The following is a 6,000-nucleotide window of genomic DNA, read 5'->3' on the forward strand; positions in this document are numbered from 1 at the left end:
TCGTGCACTCAGTCCTCCGTGCATGCACATATCCGCAATTTGCGTAGGATCGCTCCGGCGATCATGCGCGTGATATGGGTAATTACGGTGGAGTTTGTGAGCACGTAGAGGGTTACTAGAACATTACATATTTAACCCAAATAGTGCATTTTGTACCCATAGTTCCCTTGCACCACATCAGCGAGTATTAATAGTTTAAACAGTTCCTGGACTAAGAGATTCGCCTTTGCATGATAGGAAGGGTCAGATAAAGGTTGGAAGGTGATGTCTAGTATCCAGCTGTAGGGTATTTTGAGGGTAACATTTCGGGGTTGGTTAGAGAAAGATCGCATGTTCCAGCGTATAGTTATGTGCAGAAGCAGAATATAGATATTAACTGTATTTACTGTATATTATGTATGCGGCGGGAATCCAGAGGATACCACCCACAAGAGCAGTTGGGGAAAGACATCGCCCATCTATTCAAATCCACCTATGACCTCTTCTGTAATGTAAAGACACATCCCTGTGTCCAATGGACAATGAGATTACAGTGACCATTGTATTGTGTATGCATGTTGTGTATAAAAAGCCCATTGTTGCCTGGCCGGTCAGAAGACTCTGAACGCTGTCTATCTGACTAGCTAAGGACCGGCCGGGTTGCGCTTGCGAACATTCTCACGTATGTACATTCTCTGTAGCCATTATTCTGTTTAGATTTATCGTGTTAGCCTGTAGTGTATGATTTGTACTGTTTACCTTTTGGAATTAATCCACGGTGGCCTTAGAACCCTGTGGTTTCAAATACAAATCAGTGTTGTGTCTTCACTTTCCTGCAAGGGTTTTAGAGTGTATTTATCTGTATAAGGTGTATAAGTATTGATAAGGTGTACGCACTGCGGGTACTTTATACCGTCAGCGCTACTTAAGGTTTAAGGTATAACATTGTTGCAGTACTTTGCTGTTAAGGGTTTAAAGTGTAATCATATCATTACATTGTATCATTAACAAGGTTTAAAGGTTATCAATTGTGTGTGCGCACGCTGTGTGTACTCTGTACACTCAGCGCGGCGGGTGTACGCCAAGTACGTACCACGTGCAGGACTCTGTACGCAAATAGCGTACAAAGTGCTTAGCACGTGTATTCCGCCTAGCGGCCATAGCGGCTCCACGGTAATAGTGTATCTAGAGGTATAGCTTTTCGGTCTAAGATAATATAGACATTATCAATTGGGAGCTCGTCCGGTTCTTCCTCATACCCGCAGCCTAGCAGGTTTACGCAGACTTTATCAGCAAAGGGCGGAAAGGTATCCCCTGTAAGCCTTCTCTTGGTCGGTGGATACACTAGTGCTGATTAAATAAGTGTCTGCCCTGCATGGTTTGAAGGAATGCTGGAGGGATCCGTAAGGTAAGAACGCAAAAGCTATTTTTAAAATCTGTAAATTTCTGTTTGGCGCCAAATGCGCACGCAACACACGCATACACCTGTATTTTGTACTTTGCATATCTGCTCGCATTATTGCCGTAAGCATTGATTACTAGATTCATTTTTACCTGTACTGAGAAAATTTGTTGCTATTTAGTTAAAATATAGTTAATAGTTAAGGAAGTAAGTGTAAGACGCACACGCAGCCTGGCCTAGTTGTAAAGGTTTATACAGAAGAAACTGTGTTGTGTTAAGTGAGCGCTTATAGTTAAATATCGCTTACATTTATAGAAGTGTGGGATTTGTAGTACTGCGGATGTACGGCTTTTGTACACGTGTCTCGGACAGAGTACGGGACTGCGTACGCAACGTAAGGGCATACACACGTGGCGTGTTCACGCAACGTGCGTAAAAGTACGACTGCTAAATACAAATCACACAATAGCATTGTTTTAGTTTAGGCGCGAGACGGTAGCCACGCGATAATAGCACAAATTGATCAGTTTCCAATATTTAGTTTAAAAACCTTTTTTACTGTATTACCTCTGGAACTAAGACTGTTTTATCTGAATGAAAGTTAATTTTCTGTACAGAAAAACCAAAGTGTATATGAGTGAACGAGCGTGAGTGTGCAAACAATAAAGGTTTTGTGGACCCAGGGAATTCGGGATCCCGTAGGAGACCACACCAGGTGAGTGGACACTTGGTGGCATGAGAGTGGCTTGCTCACGTTAACATTGATTAGAGTACAAAGGAGCAAGTAGTAGATAACAGCAGACCAAGAGGTCAGCGAAGTCAGAAAACCGCTGACAAAGTCAAGCGAAGCTCTGAATACCGCGGCCTAAAAGGTCAGCGAGGTTTTTGTGTAGAGAGCGCAGCCCAGGTGGTTGGCATAGAACCCATATAGGCCCGTTCAGATACGCTCCGGCTGAGGTTTCGCAGCCTGAAAAACGATTCCATTGGTTACACGGCGGATAAGTAACAGTTACCTATACGCTGGGCGATTGGACCGCGCGTTCGTGGGTGCAATACTTAGCCCACCGCGATACCCTTTTACGAGTTTTGCGTAAAATCGCGGGATCATTGGCGCTAGGTTTAGCACACGCAACGTGATTTGTGTAACAATTTTTTTGTTTTAAGGGAGTTTTCGCTGGTCACTCAGGAAATCTCCAACGACCAATATTTACTGGGAAGGGTAAGTCACTCCCACACACTTTCAGTAAATAGAGGTTACACAGGGGCCCTAGGTTGGGTACGTAACGGCGCTGACGACAGTGCTTAGGTGTATTGGCCAACGTGGGCGTGAGTGGGTGAGAGCACTCGTTGAACTTTCACCGTTGCCTTATAATTGAGTATTTTGGTTTTTTGTAGGAATTAGCTGAGAAGGCAATACCTGTAAAAGATGGGGGCCAGTTGCTCAAGTAAGGGACGACCAACCAGGGTTCAGGTTGATATTCCGCGGCCCAAGGGGTCGGCGAGGTACATAATGTGTGAGAAGTATGGATCACACGCAGAGATTTTATGCAATGAATGGAAACGTATGACTGCGGAAGATAGGGAACCATTCCCTAAGGTAGGCAGTTTTAATCCAGAGGTGTTGCAGAATTTAAGGATTAGGATATGTCTGTTAAAATCCCGAAAAGAAAGGATCAGACACTCAAACTGTTTACATTTATGGCAACGAGAGAGTGATATGCAAAGGGAACTAGCTCACGCAGCCGGTTCCAACCCTAGCAGGAAACTGATTGCAACTGCACCACCACCACCGTATATTACAGGGGAGAAAGTGGCTACAGACAATGGCATACTAATGTATGATAAGAGTGAACTTGATAAATGTATTAATGCTAACCTGTGCAAGTTGTATCCCATCTTAAACTTCCCTCAGGACTGCGACCAGGAAGATGAGCCCAGCACGATATCGGCACTCTCTCTAGCAGCCACCATACAAGACACACAAGTGGGCACGGCCCAACCAGTAAGAACAGTAGCAAAGGCCCCTAGCGGAGGGACAGGTGAGGTCGTGTCCACAGGTAAGTACGGTACAGTACATTATGCAGAGACAATTGCACCTCACATTGTAGAAGCAACTCAGAATGATGTAATTGAACTAAATCCTGTCAGGGTGATCGCAGTCCCCAATGGGAAGACTGACGCTCAGGGAATCACTCCCGTCAGGAACATTGCTATGCATTGTCCTTAGTCCCGGACAGAATTGAGGACAATTATGTCTGAATTTCCCGATCCCAGAAAGGATCTAGCCGCATGTCAGAGGTTTATTAGAGAACTAGGTAACGCCACCGAACCCACAAACAAAGATTGGCGGACAGTGCTACGGGCATGTTTGCCCTCCAATATTGACCCTGTGAAATTCATTGCTGATTGTAAATTAGACGCAGAAGTACCTCTCACTGATGAATACACTCAGGAGAATGTAAAACAGATCAATCTGCAGTTAGGGGTATATTTCCCTACTGTTGTCAAGTGGAATAAAATCTTTTCCATAAGACAAAAAGAAGGTGAAACTGCTTCTGAATATTTCCATCGAGCACTGCAGGAAATGGCTAGATACACTGGGGTCGAGGACATTAAGGAAAATGTACATCATAGAGAGGTAGCTGTGTCCGTATTAATGGACGGCTTGAAAGAAACGTTGAGAACAAGGGTACAAACCACTCAACCTAACTGGAGAGGTATTTCGGTGGCTGCATTAAGAGTCCGCTATCGAGCACGATCGGAACATCATTAAGCACAGGGAGTCACAGGCGGATAAGCTGATGACCGTAAGTATCAAAGCCCTGTCAACGAAGCCACATCAGCCAAAACCCCAGACCCCTGATGGTAAGTCGTATGTAGTGAAATGTTATAATTGCAAGAGGGAAGGACATTACGCACGGAACTGTAATTATAAAAGCAACGTATATCGACCCCCTAGACCAGAACATGACTCACAGCATAACACACGTAATTGGGATCAGGGACCGCATAGGAGGAATTATGAGCCACATGCAGGGGAAACAAGGAGGTACCCACCTAGGAGGGACTGGCAGACCTCTGAAAATTCTCAGCTACCCCCCTCACATATTGTAGCTGCCAGCGCGCTGCGGGAGGGTCACAACATACAATAGGGATTAGGCCACACCTGTAGTTTGCAGCCAGTGAAGTTGATTGCTAGCCTTGGAAATGTACCCGAGGTTACAGTTGATGTAGCTGGAAGATCACTACCTTTCCTTGTAGATACAGGGGCGGCCAGGTCAGTGTTAAATTCAGCGGTAGGTATGAAAACCACGGGTAAAACAATTTCAGCAATAGGGGTAACAGGAGTAGTGCAACACTACCCTTTAAGTAGACCAGCGGAGATTACGATAGGGCCTTTGCAGACCAAGCACTCCTTTTTGCTAGCTGCATCGGCTCCGACTAATCTACTTGGGAGAGGTTTATTGTGTAAGATGAGGTTTGTCATATATTGTACTCCTGAGGGTGTTTTCTTAGATATACCCGAGAATCACGTTCAGGAAGTGCAGGATATGTTAGACATCCCACAAAGGTTGATGTCACACTCTGCTGTTATAGACAAGTGTCCATCCAAGGTAGAGGAAATGATCTCCCAGATACCGGAATCCCTCTGGACCAAAGATGGACAAGACACTGGATTGATGGCAAATGTAGCTCCTGTAGTAGTGCAAGTAAAAGATGGTAGTATAGCTCCAAAAATCCCACAGTATCCTCTGAAGCCAGTGGTGGAATTAGGAGTGTACCCAGTCATAGAGCGCTTGCTACAACAGGGCATCCTAGTTAGGACGTCCAGCACTGCCAATAGTCCCATCTTCCCTGTGAAAAAGAGTGGGGGGAGGGGTTACAGGCTAGTGCAGGATCTAAGGGGGATAAACAAGATAGTTGAGAGCCAATTCCCCGTAGTGCCAAATCCAGCTGTCATCCTCATGCAAATTCCCCCTACTGCAAAATTTTTCACTGTCATTGACCTCTGTTCTGCTTTCTTCTCGGTCCCTCTGCACCCTGACCAATATTTGTTTGCATTTACATACAGGGGAGTACAGTACACCTGGACTCGCCTACCCCAAGGTTTCATTGACAGCCCAAGTATTTTCTCCCAGGCTTTGCACGACTGTTTACAATCCTTTCAACCTGAGAGCGGATCAGTGTTAATACAGTATGTAGATGACTTACTGCTGTGTTCAGATTCACTCGAGTCGTCCTTGAAAGACACGAAACAGCTTCTGTTTCACCTTTCTAATACGGGACACAAGGTTTCAAAGGATAAGTTACAGTTGTGCCAGACCAAGGTGAAATATTTGGGACACAAGGACTGAGACACCTCACCGCTGATAGAATACAGGCGATTCGCGACATGACTCTGCCACAAACCCAGCAGCAGATCCGCACTTTCCTTGGAATGTGTGGGTACTGCCGAAACTGGATCCCAGGGTTCTCCATACTGGCTTTACCTCTGCAGGAAATGGTCTCCTCGAACAAACCAGATCGGATCTCTCACACAGATGAGTCCGAACTGGCATTTGAGAGACTTAAACAATGCCTATCACAGGCACCTGCATTAGGCATGCCAGATTATGGGA

Source organism: Pseudophryne corroboree, chromosome 1, assembly GCF_028390025.1.
Source record: "Pseudophryne corroboree isolate aPseCor3 chromosome 1, aPseCor3.hap2, whole genome shotgun sequence".
NCBI lineage: Eukaryota > Metazoa > Chordata > Amphibia > Anura > Myobatrachidae > Pseudophryne > Pseudophryne corroboree.